The 20,937-nt window shown below is 46.9% G+C and overlaps 1 long non-coding RNA gene across 1 annotated transcript in view; it reads right to left on the reverse strand.

Moving 5' to 3' along the window:
* Positions 1 to 2,013: 2,013 nt before the first annotated feature.
* Positions 2,014 to 20,937, reverse strand: part of LOC131814990 (uncharacterized) — an 88,005-nt gene continuing 69,081 nt past the window's right edge. The window contains exons 6-7 of the long non-coding RNA XR_009347523.1: positions 16,992 to 17,165; positions 2,014 to 4,263 (exon numbers count right to left, since the gene is read on the reverse strand). This is a non-coding gene — a long non-coding RNA (uncharacterized LOC131814990). The remainder of the gene's footprint in view (positions 4,264 to 16,991; positions 17,166 to 20,937) is intronic.

Below are 20,937 nucleotides of genomic sequence, written 5' to 3' on the forward strand. Positions count from 1 at the left end.
CAGGACTGGGTACCGGAGGAGGGCAGGGAGCCCTCGGACCGCGGTGCAAGCCCGAGAAAGCCTCAGTTGACCGATGGCAGTCTCCAAGCAAAGGTCCCACCAGAGTCCTCCTCTGAGTAGAGGGGCAGAGACTATCTGGTTCCGGTGCCCTCCCTGTGCTCAATTGCTAAGTGGGGACAGCCAGGGGCAGCATGGCCTCATCATAAACACCACCCTAATGGGGGAAAGATATTTTTTCAATAAAGGCACTGGGCCAGTGAGATTTACATAACGGAAAAAAACCCTGAAACTTCACTGCCCCCCCCTTCTCAAAAATCAGGTCCATCTGGAGGCGTCTGGGTGGCTCAGTCCATTAAGCTTCTAGAAGATTCTTCATTTTGGCTCAGGCCATGATCTCGGAGTCATAGGATCCTTCCCTGCCCCAACCCCGGCTCCCCACTGATTGCGGTGTCTGTTTTTCTCCCTCTTCCTCTGCCCCTCCCCCAGCTTATGCATTCTCTCTCTAAAATAAATAAATAAATCTTTTTTTTTTTTAAAAAAACAGGTCCATGTGTATTATAAACCCAACTATGAGAGAAAAGAAAAATTAACAGGACAGGAAGCAACAAGTGTTGGAGAGGATGTAGAGAAAGGGGAGACCCTCTTACCCTGTTGGTAGGAATACCAGGTGGTGCAGCCACTTTGGAAACAGCGTGGAGATTCCTTAAGAAATTAAAAATTGAGCTACCCTACGACCCTGCAATTGCACTACTGGGTATTTACCCCAAAGACATGGACATAGTGAAAAGAAGGGCCATCTGTACCCCAATGTTCATAGTAGAAATGACCATGGTCGCCAAACTGTGGAAAGAACCATGATGCCCTTCAGTGGACAAATGGATGAAGAAGATGTGGTCCATATACACTATGGAGTATTATGCCTCCCCCAGAAAGGATGAATACCCAACTTTTGCATCAACATGGATGGGACTGGAAGAGATTATGCTGAGTGAAATAAGTCATGCAGAGAAAGTCAATTATCATATGGTTTCACTTATTTGTGGAGCATAAGGAATAACATGGAGGACATTCAGAGATGGAGAGGAGAAGTGAATTGGGGGAAATCGGAGGGAGAGATGAAGCACGAGAGACTGTGGACTCTGAGAAACAAACTGAGGGTTTGGGAGGAAAGGGGGGTGGGGGGTAGGTGAGTCTGGTGGTGGGTATTAAGGAGGGCATGGAGCACTGGGTGTGGTGCATAAACAATGAATCTTGGAACATGAAAAAAATAAAATTAAATTTTTTTAAAAGACCAAAGATAGATAGATAGATAGATAGATAGATATATGATTTAAAGAAAAGCAAAGTTTCAGCATTTAGGAAAGAATACAGGAGAATGTATATATGACCAAGAAAGGAAACCTACAAATTATAAAGGAAAAGAAAGATTCATTGGAATACATCAAATTAAGAATTCTGGTTTATCAGAGTTCTGAACTTCTGCTTTGATAAGCAGAGGCAAGTGAAAAGCCAAGCCGCTGTGGGAGAAGGTGGTTTCAACACCTAGAACTGAGAAGGGGCTCACAAGCACACCAATACAAAATCACCAAAAGTCAATGAAAAAAAATACGGCCAGAGAACCCAGTAGAGAAAAAGCCAAGACACTGGAACAGGTCCTACGAGAGGACCTCCGAACTCACAGAAAACACTGAGTGCCACTCATCAGGAGGGAAATGCACACAGAAACCACAGTGACACATCACTCTATGTCCACCTGGACGGTGAATGTCAGGAAGATGGGTGACCCCAGCGCTGAAAATAATGTGGGGCAACAAGAGCTCCCATTGTCACTGGAGGGCCTGCAAAATGCTGTAGTCGCATCAGAAGCTGTTTGCATTACAGACCTGCAGTCACCCTGTGGCCCTAAGATTCCAGTCTTGAGTAGGGAAGTACCAAGAAGTCATTACATAATCTGCGACACGTACAGTGTCACATATGGGAACGCTCACAGCAGCATCCCTGGAGTGAGGCGGGTGTTGGCCAGGAGTCAGGCGGATAAACGGTGTCTGGTGTGTTCACCTGAGAGCACACCCTGTGGACACTGTTTAGAGCTACACCTGAACAATTGGGTGAATTTCTCAAATATGGTGCAGGTGGAAATGCACTCTGTGAGTATAAAAACTTCAAAATCAGGTAACAAATACAGTGTTTAAGGATTCATCCTCAAGTGGTAAAATACTAAAAAACGAAAAAAAGCAAAGATGTGATAACCATGGAAGTCAGGATAGTGGCTGCTTCAAGGGAGAGGCAAAAGGTGTACCTGGAGGGGGCACGTGGGGGGTTTTGGAGTGCTGCCAATAGTCTCTTTTCCCCCGAGCACTGGCTTCATAATAATTTGAAAATCTTACTGTTATCTTTCATGCATTTTCCTCTTTTTTACTTTACTGCAAGATTTATTTATTTATTTTAGAGAGACAATGGGAGTGGGAGCAAGTGGAGGGAAGGGCAGAGGGAGGAGAATCTCCAAGCAGACTTCCCGCTGACCACGGAGCCAGACGCCAGGTTCAATCTCAGGACCTGAGATCATGACCTGAGCTAAAACCAGGGGTCAGTCGCTCAACTGACTGAGCTACTCAGGTGCCCCTTATGTATTTTGCTTATTTGTGTTTTATTTCATGCCTTTATTTTTTTTTTTTAAGATTTTATTTATTTATTCAGGAAAGACAGAGAGAGAGAGGGCACAAGCAGGGGGAGCAGCAGGCAGAGGGAGAAGCAGACTCCCCGTGGAGCAGGGAGCCTGATGTGAGACTCAATTCCAGGACTCTGGGATCATGAGCTGAGCTGAAGGCAGAGCCACCCAGGTGCCCTTTCACAACTTCAAATACACACGCACGCGCATGTGTGCGTGCGCGCACACACACACACACACACACACACACACACACATTTAAATGTGTTTCTTTAAAATGAAACACAAAAGAGGAGGAGCCTGTAGACAGACCTGGCTGGTGCTTCTGAGGGCTCTCCCTTATCTGACGGTTAAGAGGTGAAGATCCTTCCACAGTGTGGACATAAGGACCAGTCACAGGTTAGTTTCATGATATGATACAACATTTTCATCTCACTCTTTCTGAAACCAAAGAAGTACTATTAGTGGACACATCGTCTGCAGCAGAAGCGCCCCAACACCCCAGCTGGACAGAGAGTGAGGAGGCCGTGCCTCACATCCGGGCCACTCATGCCGCCTCATTTCCCCCTGACAGACAACCGGCCTCACCCAGGTCCCCGCCGCACCTCTGGGCAGGGGCGCTTCCAGCACTCTTGATCGTGACCGGTACATTGGGAGGTCCCTTTTCAACCACAGACATTTGTTTCTTAATGAAAACGACATGCAGATGTTAACATGTATTATGGTCGTCCTCACGCACGGCAGTGTAACGAACTACCTTTTACGAGCTGAAAATGATGGGCCTACTGTGCAGAAGGTGCTGCAAGGGGTAGAAATAAGACTGAAGAACACTCCGTTCTCGGCTCCTCCCCAGCCTGGTCTCACCGTCTCTCTCCGGGTCAATAAATGACTCATGGGGCACCTGGGTGGCTCCGTGGGTTAAGCGTCTGCCTTCAGCTCGGGTCATGATCTCAGGGTCCAGGGACCAAGCCCCACACTGGGCTCCCTCCTTGGCGGAGAGCCTGCTTCTCCCTCTCCTTCGCCCCAGCTTGTGAATCTCTCTCTCAAATGAATAAATCTTTAAAAATAAAATGCTTCATTACATGTCGACAAAATGTAATAATATTATGTCAACCTCATTTGCTAAATTAATATTCATAACAGTGTCATTACATCTAGAAACAATGACAAGAATTCCAGATATGAATGAGGGATCACAGTCAATCATGAATTAAGTGAACTGTTCACAGCCAGATTACTTCAAAGGCAAATTATATTTAAAACATCATCAAAGTATTTATAGCAAAAATTTACATTTAATGTAGCATTTTATTTGTTTTAATGTTGTAGGCTAAGGCCTCAGAAAGAAAGAGTTCCTTGGGTCTTTGAACAGGCCTGGCCAGTGTCGTCCTGAATCCACAAAGAAGGGCCACTGAAGCCATCAGTAAGTCCAGCTCTCTGCACGATGACCAAAACACTGTTGGTCTTCCAACGTCCAAACTTCTGTGATTACGAGCAAAGGATCCAGAGTTAGACTGCCCGTGTTCGGACCTTCACGCTGTACTTCGCCTTGTGTCTTTAGGCAAGTCAGCCTCTCTGGGCCTCATTTCCCTCCTCTGTAAAATAAGGAGCCGAATAGAACCCACTTTAAGAGCCTGGGAGAATGGGGCGCCTGGGTGGCTCAGTGGGTTAAGCCGCTGCCTTCGGCTCAGGTCATGATCTCAGGGTCCTGGGATCGAGTCCCACATCGGGCTCTCTGCTCAGCAGGGAGCCTGCTTCCCTCTCTCTCTCTCTGCCTGCCTCTCCATCTACTTGTGATTTCTCTCTGTCAAATAAATAAATAAAATCTTTAAAAAAAAAAAAAAAAAAAAAAAAAAAGAGCCTGGGAGAAGCAGCCGAGTTAATACATGCACAGCACAGGCAAACTGCCCAGCCCAAAGCGAGTGTGGAATAAATGTGTCATTCATGGAAATCTGGGATCTGCTGTGGGATCTGCATCCCACAGCCTTATTACCGTGTAAGCATTTTCATGGCTTTCCAAAGCGAGTGTTTGCCAGGGGGACAGAGACACTCCTTCCCCCACATTCCTCAGGATGTGATGAGGGTGCCTGCGGCAGGCAGATCCTGGAGGGCTTTCAGGGCAGGGCGCAGCATGGCGCTGAGCAGAGAGCTAGAAATCTGGGGCACAGACCCTCTTAGTGGAGCGCCTCACTCTGTTGGCTCTCCAGTGGTTCCCAGCCCCCCTGTGGTGGGTGATTTATGCCTGCAGAGAGAAAAAGGAGAATTTTTGCAGAACTACATGATTAATTAATCAACAGCTGAGTGGTTGATCTGCAGCAATTGGATGTTTCCTACAGAGGAATCAATTACTTGAATGCCAGCTTAGTGTTTTATAGGCCCTTAAAACATCAAGACGATTCTTTATACACATCCATTTGGTTCTGGGGAAATGAAGAGAGGGAGGGAAAAACAGAAGGAAGGAAAAGCTAGAACCAAAGGATTTGTAGTATGAGCTCATGTGTGCAGGAACGAAACCAGACTCCACATTTGTGCGTGTTATGTGTATAAATAGGTAGAAAAAAGAATAGGTAGAAAAAAGACTGGAAGAGTGCCCAAGACGTGTTCCACAGCATCACCTCTGCTGGGGGGGAGCAGACCATCCCACAGGGGCTGTGATGGGAGTCCATGGGGGAGTGGGAGCTCCAGGGGCCTGCAGAGACACTCCCCACCCATAGAAAGAGAGAAGACTTGGGTGAATCAGCAGGGTCCCCTGAGCCTCCAGGTGAACTCACGCATCCACATCCCAGTGGAGGTCCCACAACCCAGAGGTGGGTATGGAAGGGAACAGCAAGGGATCCTTGCTGGGAGAGAAGAAACCCCCCGCTGCACCTTACAGGCTGACGAGCAGCACTGGACAAAGAAGGCAGGAAAGGGGCCAGCGGGCTGGAGGCTCACTTGGCTGTGACAATCCCCAAAGAGCAAGCCCATCTTCACACCTGTGTCCAGCAGAGCGGCCAAGAGGCTAGGACTCTGACAGTGACCTGCACTCTCTCTGTCTAGCGTTCCAGATGGGTGATGTCTGCGGGCCATGGCAGCCTCAGCAGCCCTGTCATCAGCAGTGTGTCTGTCTCCTAGAGCCGCGGGGAGCTTGGGTCGCCAGAAGCCTACTGCTCCGCTAAGCCTCCTGCTCTTCTGGCAGACAGGCCCCCAATGTTCTCTCGCCAGCACCATGCCCTCAGCACTACCCTCAAGGATGAATAAGAGACAAACAACTATGGTTCAGCGGGTTTGGGGTCTATGACAGCAGGAAGAACAGGGGAGTGCACGGCAAGAGCCCCTGACCCTGCCTAGAGTGGAAGGAGCAATCAAGAGGCAATCACCCCCGGGCAGAGCCTGGGAAAGAGGGGAACCAGGAGAAGGGTTGGAGCTGATGCGGACAAATGGGGATGAATGTCCACACACCGTGTCCCCTGCTGCCAACGTGCCTGAACCCAAACCTCACAGGTGGCTGGCTGTATTGTGATCTCTGCCACACATCACACAGGACGTCACCCACTGTTCTCTGGCCCCAGCATTGTTTGAGCTCCATTTGAATACATATGTGACTATGGGCAAACGTGGCTGGTCCCTAATAGAAGAAGCCTGTGACCCCGGCCCCCCAAGAAGCTGTAGGTTCTGCTGTCAGGAGGCTTCGCTGAGAATGGGCGATAACCAAGTAAAGTTGTTCACACATGCTCTGAGCAGTCATCCTCCGTCGTCCACTCCAGAAACTGGAAACTTAACGCTCAATATATTTGTCTTGGGATTTTAATATGCATTTTCCTTCCGTCCCCTTCCCACTCATTCATGTCTGCCTTTGCTGTGACTCGGGTCATGCCTTGCAATATCAAGCGGACTCCAACAGGTTTCCAAATCAGCTTTTTAAATTTTTTTTAACTCTTAGTTATTTGAGAGAGAGAGAGAGCGAGCGAGCAGGCATGCACACGAGGCGGGGGAGGGGCAGAGGGAAGAGCAGGCTCCCCATGCAGCAGGGAGGGAACCCGATGCGGGGCTCGATCGCAGGATCCCAGAATCACTACCTGAGCTGAAAGCAGACACTTAACCAACTGAGCCACCCACGCACCCCCAAATCTCCTTTTTTTTAAAGAACAGATGGAACATGAGTCTAGATCTAGGCATTCAGGTGCCAAAGAACAGGAGGAGGTCAGGGAAACTTTTTACTTCCCCTGACCAGTACCCACTGAACATCTTGGTATAAGATGTGTTAAATACTAAGTAGAGAGCAAGTCCGACAGCCGGTATTTCTCACAACAGGGACAATCAGAAACAGCAAGACCACTATACAAAAGGGAACAAGCAGAACGAGTCAGAAACGAAGAACAAATGACAGGTCGGCATTCACAGAAAGAAAAGGTCATTGTCAGAGAGACAACTACAACGTTCCCCCAAACTGAAAGAGTAAACTCTAAGTCAGTTCTTAAAGGGTGAGATTTGAAAGGTACAAAAACTACCCTAAAGATCAAGTATTCCTGGGGCCCAACCCTGGCTAATTAAGCAAATTCTTGCTGAATTGTTACAGAGCCAAAGTTGAAGCAGAGAAAATGACACAAAAATTGTAGGGATCACGGGTCGCCTGGGGGTTCAGTCGGTTCAGTGTCTGCCTTCAGCTCAGGTCATGATCCTGGGGTCCTATGATTGAGCCCTGCATCAGGCTCCACACTCAGTGGGGGGGTCTGCTGCTTCCTCTGCTGTTCCCCCTGCTTGTGCACTCTCACTTGCTCTCTCAAATAAATAAATAAAATCTTAAAAAAAAAAAAAAAAAAAAGAAAGTAGGGATCAGATTAGCGAATACCCAGGCTCCACAGCTGTCAGAGGCAGCTGCTGGTGGGGGCTCTCACTCAGGATACCTGCGAGCAGAGATGCCTTTGCGCACATACCCCGAGTGCACGCAGTAGGGACATCTCCACATTGCAGGTGGGTGCTCTGAACCTGAGGTCTTCAGGTGTTTTAAATGTACAATAACAGATGTTGGCAAGGACGTGGATGAGAAAAGGGAGACCTTGTGCACTGTGGGTGAGAATGCAGACAGGTACAGCTGTTGTGGACAACAGAATGGAGCATTCTCAAAAAGTTAGAAATAGAGCTACCCTATGATCCAGTAATTCCAAGGCTGGGAATTTACCTAAAGAATATGAAAACACTAATTCAAAAAGATATATATGCCCCTATGCGGTCAACTGCAGTATTGTTTACAATAACCAAATTATGGAAGCAGCCCAAGTGTCCATCAATAAATGAATAGATAAAGAAGACGTGGCATATCACAATAGAATATTACTCAGCCATGAAAAAGAATGAAATCTTGCCATTTGCAGCAACATGAGTGGACCTAGAGGATACAATGCTAAGTGACACAGTCCGTCAAAGACATATACCACCTGATCTCACTCATATGTGGAATTAAGAAGCAACACAAAGAGAAAAAGATTTTTAAAAAAGACTCTTAAATACAGGGAACTAAATGGGATCTGGGGATTAAGACTACACTTATGATGAGCACTGAGTATTATACAGAATACTGAATCATTATATTATACACCTGAAACTAATAGAACACTGTATGTTATTACACTTGAATTTTTTTAAAAATGGTTAAAAAAAAAAAAGTAAAACTCACTCCCACAGCCACCTTGTTATGATTGCACAGAAACTGCCCATTAAAATGTGACTTGTTGGGACACCTGGTTGGCTCAGTCAGTTAAGCTTCCCACTCTTGATTTGGCTCAGGTCATGATCTCAAGGTCGTGAGATTGAGCCCTGTGTGGGGCTCCATGCTCAATACAGAGTCTGCTGGAGATTCTCCCTCTTCCTCTGCCTCTGCCCCTCCCTGACCACTTGTTCTCTCTCTCTCTCTCTCTCTCTCTCTCTCTATATATATATATATATATATATATATATATATATATATATATTTCTTTCAAATAAATAGGTAAAATCTTTAAAATTTGACCTGTTGTGTTAAGTTTTCTATTGAGACGCAATGCACTGACCAGAGAACATCAGTGTCTTGGTCTCTAAAGGAGCTAAATTATTCATTATCAATGAACAAAATCATGTACTAGATTCCTTATGAATCTATTGTGAAATTGGGCAATAAGTATCCACCCCAGACAGACTGATCCATTCTAAGGGTACAAGTCAATGCAAATTTGCCAAGGTAAATGGCATGAGCACTCTGTAATGAAATGAAGAATCAAAATAATGAATTCATGCATGGAGAAGCCAAGGTATTAAAAAAAAAACTAGTGGTACTCTGGTTTCAGTTAAACATAGAAATCCTGGTAACTACAGTTATAAAATATGACAAAAGCACTATAAATCTTGGAAGAAGTGTTACACAATTCTAAAATAATAATAATTTGATGATAATATATTGGGGGAAAATTTCACAACATGCCAAAGCCAGAAGATTGAAAAGGGAGGTGCTGTTAGAGTATAATTTTTTCCCATTTCACAAGGAGAGTCGAGACACTGATTCATTTATGAAGATTGATAGGTTAGGAAATATAAGTTTAATATATTATTTAAAGGAAAAAAGTTAACTACAGCTCAGATGGAGAAATAGAGACTAGGTTTACCTCCTGCATGAACCAACTAAGAAAACAGACAAACTCTATAAAACTATGGTGTTCAAGACACCGGAAGGTAGGCAGTGAAGGACGGTGACCTCTGAGAGGCAGAATGTGAGTCCAGCATTGGCCTACCTTCCTGTCTTCTTTGAGTTCCTGGGCTATAGCTCAGAGAGTGGGGAGGAGAATGGGGGCAGAGTCCCATGGTCTCCCTGAGTTGAGGACACAGATATGGAAGTACAGGAGGGCCGAGACAGCCCTAGTGTTCCAGGACCAAGTAGCAAAGATGAGAGAGTTGTACACAGAAAGAGCTCAGAAGATCTACAGAAAGTCCTCCTCCAGGCATCAGCTGAGTACTGACCAGCTCCTATGTGTGAAGAAACTAAGGCCAGGCAAAGAAACTCAAGAAAAGCTTAGAAAGAACAAGACTTGGAGGTTCCACAATGACAGCTGTTCTTACCAGCCAGAGTGAGAACTCATGATAACTCACGGCACCTCAGTCAAGTATGCAGAAGGTCTGTGTCAGGAATCAAGGGAAATTCTCCCCAGATTAAATGCTGCTTCATCCCATTTAACAGATATTAAAGGAGACTGGAAAGTATCCAACTGGTAACTTCACCACATACCAAAATAAAGTTCGATAATATTTAGAGGAAATGCAAAAGTATCCAGGACCCAAGAAGGTAAAATTAAGTGTCTGGCATCCAATAAAAAATTACAAAGTATGCAAAAAGGCAGGAAAATATAATTTATAACAAGGAGAAAAATCTATGAACTGAAACATCCAGAAATCACAAAAATAATAGAATTGGTGGGCATGGCTATAAAAACACTTGTTATAACTGTATTTCATATGATCAAAAGGAATCCTTTCCTCATACACTGATCTAGAACCTTCAGAATCCTTTCCTGTGTATGATGATCTATAACTCACAGAATCCTTTCCTAGGATGCATGCTGACTGGAACCCTCAGAATCCTTTCCTAGAATGTATGCTGATCTAGAAACCTCATAATCCTTTCCTGCATATGCTGATCTAGAACTCTCAGAATCCTTTCCTACATACAGTGATCTAGAATCCTCAGAATACTGCCCTGCATATGCTGATCTAGACCATCAGAATCCTTTCCATATACACTCTCCCAGTTCATGCCAGAGAATGGTGTAGAAGTCTTGGCCCCTCACTTCTCCAGCCAGGCTATGGTAGGACTCAACCTTATTTACTGGCCTGGTGACATTGTCTTGAAGAAGAAGTGCTATCCTTTAACAGAGAGGAACAGGTTACTTCTGCGGGCCCAGAAGGTTCAGAGGGACCTAGAGATTCAAGATTTTACTGACCCAGATGTCCCCACTGCATGCGTCAGGATTCCACTCTGCCCCACTCAAGGCCCTGACCTTGGTGTAGTAGACTTGACAGAACTGAGAATTCAGCCCTCTCTCAGACACCTGCTACTCTTCCAATTAAGTTCTCAGCCATTTGGTGAGGCTTCATGCTTGACCTTAATAGGTGATTACCTTTAGCCTTCGTTGTCTTTCTTCAATGCACTGATTGCCCCTGTCATCAACCCTCCAAGTTCTAGCTTCCTTTTCCAGATTACTACTTACTTCCTCCTTTACTGACAAATGCCTGCCATATTACCCTGTCCAGTGCATTTGTTCCAGCTGACCCCAGTTCAAGTTTTGATGGCTTCATCACTACAGCACCCCAGAGCATCACTACAAGCTCCCCCCATCAGTGACAGACATCTCCTGGCCAGTAGGATGGAGGGCGATCAATACAGGTGTCCAGCACAGGTTTGCTGAATGGATGGTACAAAATGTATATGGCTGACTGGACGGATGGAGTTCCATTGAATTCCACCTGGTTAGCCTGAGAAATAACTGAAAAACACTGGCATTTCCTTACCAAAAATTTTCCTTTAATAAGAATACAAGGCAATCAACAGAGATAGAAAAAGCAATTCTTTTTTTTTTCCCCCAAAAAAGATTTATTTATTTATTTGGGAGAGAGAGAGCATGAACAGGGAGAGGGGCAGGAGAGGGAGAGAGAGAATCCCAAACAGACTCCCCACAGAGCCCAGAGCCTGACATGGGGCTCAATCTCATGACTCCAAGTTCACAACCTGAGCTGAAACCAAGAATTAGACACTTAGCCAACTGAGCCGTCCAGGTGCCCCAAAAGAACAATTCCTTGGACTTCTTGTTTCTCAGTAATTGACAGTGAATTAGTGAAGTCACAAATTAAAATGAACAGTTCTTAACCAAATATATTATGACCATGAAACCCTAATCAGTCAGCATCAGATTCAGCATCTGAATGGTTGATTCAGAAGGGCCCAAGGAGACTTTTTTCCCTCCAGGCCCCGGGCACCCAGAGGGTCAAACGTGTCTACTCCCAGCACTGCCTCCTTTAAGATTTATGGTGCAAGAACCAGCCAAAGCCCAGGAAAGACAAGGGAAAAGATGGAATTTCTTAACATTGAAGCCTCTAGCATTGTTTCCAGACCAATTCAGAGTTACAGGGCCCCCTCTGTTCTTTCCTACTCATTTATCAAATTGCCAGAGAAGCTAAAACATCTCCAAACATCGCTGTTCTGAATTTTGATGTTTTTTTCATTCAGCCTTCAGCATGGAGATGGCCTTGCAGGTGTGAACACAGGTAGCCCTAGCTACTCACCCATCCTGGGGCCATCGATGACTCCTTCAACGATCTGATTACGTGGCTGAATGTCTTCCTTCTGGCTGACGACTGTCACAGGCTTTGTTGCTAAAAATCCATGCTCTGTCTAGAGCTATGCCATGCCCTGCATCACATGTGCCCCATCTCTGCCTCTTTGGGAAAGATGCTCTATGGGGGCCACAGGTGGACAATGGGACATTGTCACAGATTCCAGCACACTGATTTGTCAGAGCTGAGTCTTCTGCTGACATTAGTTCCACGGGAGTTGGAGGACACATCTAGATCGGGACCAGAGGGACTGTGTGAAGTAAGGCAGCATTGGCAGTTGGGCATGCATTCATAAATGTTTGTGAGCATCCACGACGAGCCAGAGCTGCCAACACTACACAGGTCCTGCCTTCTAGAAGCTTCTAGCCGGGAGAACGTATGTCTATACATATAAACGTAATATACAATAAACTGCAGGAAGATCTATGAGGGTTTAGGTCCAAGAAGTTCTGAGAGGGAGCACAGCATGATCTGCTCTAGTCTGGGAGGAAGAGGAAGGCTTGCTGGGGGACCCAGAGTCTGGGCCACTCACAGCCTGTGGCCTCGCAGCCAATACTCGCCTGCTCCACCTCCTCCCCATCCCAGGGCAGAAGCCTGAAGACTGCATTTTGGACTCCCCTGACAGCTGGTTCTGCGCTGGAAGGCACTGGAAGGAGATGGGAAAGCGGGAGGCAGGGAGAGGTGGTCTTCATCGTGATGCTGGGGGTGTGGCAACTAAGCAGCAGGGTGGCCGTGGGCTCGGGCAACACCATCCTCTTGTCTGCACATCCAGCCCCAGGGGCGGACGGCCTTCCTGAAACCGCCAGCGTTTGAATCAGTCCTTCTTCCCCTTTCTGGCTCCCACTGTGACAAGACCTTTGTTACCAAATTCCCTCCCTTTAAAAACCTAGAGCAGTTTATGCTCCCCAACTAAACTAACGCTCAGTTCCTAATGCAGCCCAGCAAATGGACCCAAAGATAGGAATTGGGACTGGTTATTGGGGGTGCCTTGGCTCGAGTGTAGTGACTTGCTTGATGCCAGTGGGAGATGCGATACTGGCGTCCGTGCTATTCAGTTGCCAATGGTCACCTAAATTCTCACTGCTGTCTGCTTGGGAGGAAGTGCTCCAGAAGGCAAGGCTTGAAGAGAGCCAGCATGGCCTAACTGAGCATTTGGGTGGAAATGATGAAGATAAAGGGCTCTGGATGGGCTGGCTGTTTCAGAACACTGAGTTCCCAGGGAAAATGACAGCTCCAAGCTTTACCATCTCAGCTGATGTCAAGGCTAGAGACCCATAAAGCCTTTCCAATCGTGAAAGAGAACCTCATGTCTCTCACAGCTGTGGAGCCAATCTACTAAAAAGTCAGACCTCAAATCTGATCTTGTAAGTTGCAGAATTATGATTAACAGGCTCCCTGGGGCTCTTCTGTGACCTGTGATCTAGAACCAACCAACCTATGATCTAGAACCAATCAACCAACCAATCGACCTGCTGTTCTAGGTCTTGGGTATTGAGGTGCACAAGACCAGAAGCTCTCCCACCTGCAGAGAAGTCCATGTGCAGATCTGAGGAAAGGCATTCCCAGCAGAGTGTGAGGCCTTGGCAGGAAGCCAGCATGGTGAGTATGAGGGCCAGGGTCAGGCCAGAGCAAACAAAGAGGAGCACAGAGGGACAGGGCACCAGAAAGGCCAGTAAGGACTTCCTTCATTCTGGGACATTCTGGATTAACAGAAGCCAACTGAAGGTGTTAAGCACGTGGTATACTGCAGATCTGATACTAACCACCCAGAATCTGCACAGACCCCTGGGGTTCAAGGGCACAGGCCCCAGGAAGGCTGTCATTACTTCAGCACCAGTGCAGGTTCAGGGTTCTGAGGCCACCCACACTTCTGACCTACTAGGTACAAATTCAGGGGATTCTATGACCCCCTCAGCTCTCAAGAAAGCTCTACACTTCTGATTACAGTTGCACATATAGGGTACAAATCGAGACCAGCCACATGAAAAGCCACATAAAACCAGGTCTGAGTCCTCTCCCCAGGGACCCAGGGTTAAGTCACCAAGCAGGGCAGCTTGCCTGAGCCTCCATGTCCAGAGCGTCTGCTGGGGCTTCATCAGCATGGGCACAGCTGATTGAATCGTTGACCCACATGGATGAACTGTATCTTCAACACCCATCTCCTCCCCCAAGGGCAGGCTGACCTCCGTGGCTCACAGCCCAACTAACTCTCTGATCACCTGGTGAGTGTTTCTGATGTGGCCTGTCCCCATCCTGAGGCATGCTGTTAGCATAAACTATCAAGACCCACCACAAAAAACAATGGCACTCCATCACTTGGGAAATCCTAAGGGTTTAGAAGCTCTGTGATAGGAACCTGGGACAAAGACCAGAGGAATTCTTTATTCTAGAACAGCAGGAGAGTATCGTGCTCTGAGTTAAATTTCAGAAAGATCATTGCAGCTGCTCCATGGAGGGGTGGACTGTAGGCGTGACAGTGGAGCCTACAGTGGCCTTCCCATCACACAGTCCTGAGCAGACGCCATTTTCCAAACCGGGTTCTCCCGCCTTCCCATTAATTCTGGGAGCTACATATACGCTGGTAACAAGTCATTTCTGCTCAGGTTCACCAGGGTTGGTTTCTGTAGTTCTCTACCAAGAACCCTGAGCATTGCTTGCCTTTTTACCATTAGGCTCCCATGGTCTCTCTTCCACAGAACAGAATGCAGCCGACCCTCCTTTCCTGAGTCGACACATTCCATTTCCAGACACTCAGTCTGCGGGTCAGTCCCATGTCCTCTCTTTGCCCAGTCAAGGGTAGCTCTTCAGAAGGCAGGGCCACATAACACAAATATCTTTGCTAGGATCTCCTGTGCCTAAATTAGTATAGGGAGAGCAGATACCCCAAACTTTGCTTCCTATGAGTATGGGGAATGCAGACAGCCAGGGAAGAGAGTGCATGAATTTCAAGAAGGAAACCGAGCTGATCCTGGAAGGGTTTTTGCATTTGCCAAGAACAGGAAGGATTCAGGCCACGTCACAGCAGAGGAATCTGATAGGAGGCGGGGGGCATGGCCTGGCCAGGAAGGGGGAGGCCCTATGATGGAGGCTGGAACACTCGGCCAGAAAGGTTCAACTTGCCAAGAAAACAGGAAACCACCAAATCTTTGTATGGAGAAGGGTATGATGGAAGTATCATCTCCGCAGTGGTAGCAAGGTGGGTTGGAAGTGATGGTGAGAGAGAGAGAGAAACATTTTTAAAATAGGACACAGTAGTTTACCCTGAGTGGAAAATGGAAGAGAAATGAATCATGATTGTACTCAAAAAATTCAAAGTCGTTCCTGAGAGAGAGCAGTAAGCCCCAAAGTTACAAGCAATCAACTCACGAATGTCCTGTGAATAAGAGCCGTTGGTTTCACACCGTGTCCTTCCTGCTTGTTGCTGAGGATGAGAGTCCACAACCTGGGCAGCTAATGGCAGGCATGCTCAGATCTAACCGTCGGCTGCTTCTCCTTGAAGGCATATGGTGCGTTTTTGCTGACTCAGCCCCATTTTCCCAATACGGCGAATTTATTTTTCCCAACACACACGCACACTTTTCAAGAACCTCTTCTTCCTCTTTCCTCTCGCACAACTTGTGCTCCATTCCTGCAGGAAATTGCCCCTCCCTTTGCCTTCCTCTGTTTCCATGTGTGAGCCAAGGAAATGTGAGCCCAGTCACGGTCACCATGCAAAAGGGCCAGAGGCTGTCCATACAAGGAGGAAGGAAGGGCCGACATTTGGAAGTGAGATTTAATGTCCTGAAGAACCCCCAGCCTCAATCTGGAAGCCTGAGGGAGGACCCACGTCGCCCTGCAGATTCTCTACCATGGCGCTGATCTATACGTTCATCCTCCTTAATTAATCCTATTTTCCCACAGGCAGCATCATTCAGTAAAAATGAAAACCTTCCTTAATTTCAGGCATGAGAGATTAAATTACTTACATCAGTGCTGAGTATGCTCTTATACTGTTGCAAGGGAAATGGGTTTGGTTTTTTTGGGTTTTTTTTTTTTTACAAATTTTTCTTGCAAATCTACAACATGGCATCAATACTATGAAGTTCAAATGGCTTTCGTGGGCCAGCTTGGGAACCCAGCTGCACTTATAATGGCATTTTTATGAGAAAGTGCATTAGACCCTCAAGCAAACAGACTTTTAGGCTGATTTCCGGAAGATGCGGTTTTTCGAAGTCGAACACTGTTTAACGCCTAATAAAATATTCTAATGAGAAATATGAAGTTATATAATTATTTTAAGTATAGTAACGGAGAATTCCAACACGCATGTTTAACGCATGAGACTTCCTTTTCTCACCCCTTAATTGGTTCTGGGAAGCAGCCAGTTCTTTCTTTGTTGTTCTAAAGCTGTCGCTATGAATTCTGCTAGCTCACAGGGTGGAAAAAAGACAAGCTGGAGGTATGAGTTCTGCCGCATGAGTCTTCTAACTATATTTATTAATGCTCCTTAAATTATCCTCAAGGCTGGGCGTCTCGCTCAATTTAGAGCATCTCCTCACTTGGTTTTAGCAGCGCGGTCCTACTTCTGTTGTTCACACAGCCAGATGCAGCTGCATTTATTTACATCTTTTAAATGAATGAAACTCACAGCTTGTTGACACACCGGAGAGTCTCAAAGTGCCCCATTTACAGCCATCCTCCCCACGACATCCGCAGGGAGCGGGGGCGGCGGGGGCAGAATTAGCCCCACTTTGCAGCAGAGCTGATTTTCAAGAGAAAGGCTCGAGTGGAAAGGAAGGTTTTCGAAAGCCTTAATTCAGGAGTGACACAGAAGAAACTATTTTGGTTGCATTTCAAGTTTCCAACTGAAATTCCAAGTCGAGGCCAGGAGACAAAAACCAGAGGAGCACAAGAGAAGGGAAATACAGCTGCATTTCTGTTGTAGACTCGCGACGGCTACCCCCCTCCCCCACCCAACCCGATTCTCCAGTTTCCAACTTCCGCCTACCGAGAAGGAAGCAGAAATCCTGCAGCCATGACACTCCCGTTCGCCTGTGGAGGCCAGCCTCCTCACCGCCCCACTGTGTGGTTTCGGTCGTCTTCGAGCACTGGCTGGTGTGTTCTGAGAGCACAGGGCATAGAAGTGAATAAACGCAGCAGCGCCTCTGGAGCAGCTCACAATCTGGAGGGAAAGCAAGCAAGCATATACGGCATATTTAACTCTAGTAGAAGAGAGAGCAGAACAGTAAGGAAAGGCAAAGTGGGGACTGACGAATTCCAAGTGTGTGGCTTAGGGAAAGCCACCTGGAGAGGTGGGTCTGAGTGGAAGTGAAGAGGATCCCGCAGATAGCCAAGCGAAAACACAGAGGCAGGAATGGCACAAGGTACCATGTGGTGGGTGTCCGAGACACAGACACAGCAGGTGAGGAAGCTGGAAAGGCGGGTTGGGGCTGCACCCTCGAGGGTCTTGAGGCCACAACCAGGAGTTGAACCAGATACTTTGGGCAAGGAGAGCCACTGAAGATTTTGAGGGAGTAAAACAGTCTGACCTGTGTCATAAGAAGACCATTCATGTGACAATGAAGAAAATGGGCTGGAAATCTGACTGTAAAGAAGCTATGGAGATATCCAGAGTACAGTTCATAAGGACATGACATAGAGCAGAACCATGGCCTTGGATTGGGGAGCTCAGAAGAAGAAAGCACAAGAGGTGGCAATTGATTACTTGGACGTCAAGAGGCAGTAGAGGCTAGAGAGAGCAGGGAACCAGTGGGGGAAGCTGGCCAAGCCCCCAGCCCCAGTGACAACAAGGGTAGAAGTCCCAGGAGCCACAAGTCACAGAGAAGACACCGTCCAAGATATGGTGAGAGTGAGTTATGTTCCCGGGAGCTAACCAAGGGGCATGGGGTTTAAAAATTCCCCCAAACCAAAGCTCTTTGAGATGCCCACTGCTGTTCCTCTGGCCACACCAGAAAAGAAGCTTAGGGATGGGTCACGGCCCCTAGTTCCCCTCCACACACTTGCTCATAAATGATTCAGGACATACACCTCCTCTCCATCACTCAGTCAAGGGGCAGACAACTCCCATGTCCGAGAGACTCTCTCGGAATGAATTAAGAACAGAAAAAATTCAGGAGTTTGGCAAAGCTGAGGCTGAAGACCTCCCCTCAATTATTGTGTCTGATTTTTGTCCTTAGATCTGCTCTTCTCCATGCCCCAGATTCCCTGCTGTCAGTGGAGGGACCAAGTTCCTTACATGACTTACGGGAGATGCTGATGCTGAGCAGTCATTCCCAGCCCATCGGGACAGCTGAAATTGTTCGGACATCTCCCTGAACCCCAGAGTAGACGGCAGTGATTGTTGCTGTAACTGCTGTTGTACGAGCCGTGCATTTACGGTGCTTTAGCTCAAGAGCACTTTCTCACATGCTGGCTCATTCATGTCTCCCCACAACCCTGTGAGGAAGGCATTATTTTGCTCTCCCTAATTCTCACACTCAGAAACCCCTTGCACCTCTCTCTTGGGACTGAGTCCAGCCCATCTTTCCAGGTCTTTCTCCGGCCTGTTCTCTCTCCTGCCTGAAGCCCAGCTCACTGTTTCCCCTGGCTCATGATTCCTGCCTCCAACCATGCCCCTGGTCAGGATTTTCCTCTGGCAATCCTTGCCTTTGAGCCAACAAGACCACAATGATCTGCCCCATTTTTGTAAGGTTGCTCTCCCTCCATCTCTGCCCTGTGACCCTTGAGCATTCGCAGAGTCTACATGACAAAGAGTCCACCATATGTGCCACGTTCTGGTGGTCTCCACCAACAGAACTATGTTCTCCTCCCGTCCGCCAGCCAGGGGTGTGAAATCGAGGTGTCAGTAGGGTTGTGTCCTGAAGGAACAGAGATCCATCCTGGCCTCTTCTGGCCACTGGCATTTGTTGGCTTGAGCTGCAGTGCATGGGTGTCCATGCCTGTTGTCACGTGGCCTTCTCTGTGTGTGTCTCTGCTATCCCGTGGCACGTAGAATCACCTCTTCTTACAAGGACACCAGTCATGCTGAATTAAGGCCCAGACTGGTGACCCTGTCTTAACTCTATCACATCTACAAAGAGTCTATTTCCAGATAAGGTCCCATTCTTTGGTCCTAGGGGCTGGGATTTCAACGTTTATCTTTCTGGGGCGCACAGTTTGACCAATAGCAGATGTGTTCCTAAGCACAGGCTTTCAGGTGTCTCTGTTTGCCTCATTTCTGAGAAGGCTGAATCCCCAAAGCATGTGAGGACCTGCCAGCACAGCAGCTGTGCCTGCCACCGAGGGATCCGCATGGGGAATTCTGAAGAAACCAGCCTCCCGGACCTTTCCGTTGCAGATTCTCTCCTATCTGGGGGGCAAAATCCCAACCTCTCTCATAGCTGTGAGAAGGTGAGAAACGTGACAGATCATGTCTGTGCGAGGCTTCACAAGGCTCAGGGGGAGGACAATGCCTACAGTGATGACAAGTTGTCATGGAAGCTGTATTTAGCCTCTGTCATTCCAGAAGATGACACCACACTCATGCTGCTCTTAACGCTGGCCTTTTCCAGGTCTGCTCTCTTTTTTATTTTTTTTAGCTTAATTTTTTTAAATTTTTTATAAATATATATTTTTATCCCCAGGGGTACAGGTCTGTGAATCGCCAGGTTTAAACACTTCACAGCACTCACCAAAGCACATACCCTCCCCAATGTCCATAACCCCACCCCCCTTCTCCCAACACCCCTCCCCCCAGCACCCCTCAGTTTGTTTTGTGAGATTAAGAGTCACTTATGGTTTGTCTCCCTCCCAATCCCATCTTTTTTTTTTTTTTAAGCTTTATTTATTTATTTATTTATTTGACAGAGAGAAATCACAAGTAGATGGAGAGGCAACCAGAGAGAGAGAGATAGGGAAGCAGGCTCCCTGCTGAGCAGAGAGCCCGATGTGGGATTGGGACTCGATCCCAGGAACCTGAGATCATGACCCAAGCCGAAGGCAGTGGCTTAAACCACTGAGCCACCCAGGCGCTCCTCCCAATCCCATCTTGTTTCATTGATTCTTCTCCTACCCACTTAAGCCCCCATGTTGCATCACCACTTCCTCATATCAGGGAGATCATATGATAGTTGTCTTTCTCCGCTTGACTTATTTCGCTAAGCATGATACGCTCTAGTTCCATCCATGTTGTCGCAAATGGCAAGATTTCATTTCTTTTGATGGCTGCATAGTATTCCATTGTGTATATATACCACATCTTCTTGATCCATTCATCTGTTGATGGACATCTAGGTTCTTTCCATAGTTTGGCTATTGTGGACATTGCTGCTATAAAAATTCGGGTGCACGTGCCCCTTTGGATCACTACGTTTGTATCTTTAGGGTAAATACCCAGTAGTGCAATTGCTGGGTCATAGGGCAGTTCTATTTTCAACATTTTGAGGAACCTCCATGCTGTTTTCCAGAGTGGTTGCACCAGCTTGCATTCCCACCAACAGTGTAGGAGGGTTCCCCTTTCTCCGCATCCTCACCAGCATCTGTCATTTCCTGACTTGTTAATTTTAGCCATTCTGACTGGTGTGAGGAGATATCTCATTGTGGTTTTGATCTGTATTTCCCTGATGCCAAGTGATATGGAGCACTTTTTCATGTGTCTCTTGGCCATCTGGATGTCTTCTTTGCAGAAATGTCTGTTCATGTCCTCTGCCCATTTCTTGATGGGATTATTTGTTCTTTGGGTGTTGAGTTTGCTAAGTTCTTTATAGATTTTGGACACTAGTCCTTTATCTGATATGTCGTTTGCAAATATCTTCTCCCATTCCATCTTTTGATTTTGTTAACTGTTTCCCTTGCTGTGCAAAAGCTTTTGATCTTGATGAAATCCCAATAGTTCATTTTCTGCTTCCCTTGCCTTTGGCGATGTTCCTAGGAAGATGTTGCTGCAGCTGAGGTCA

The sequence above is a fragment of the Mustela lutreola genome, chromosome 14, assembly GCF_030435805.1.
Source record: "Mustela lutreola isolate mMusLut2 chromosome 14, mMusLut2.pri, whole genome shotgun sequence".
Classification (NCBI taxonomy): Eukaryota; Metazoa; Chordata; class Mammalia; order Carnivora; family Mustelidae; genus Mustela; species Mustela lutreola.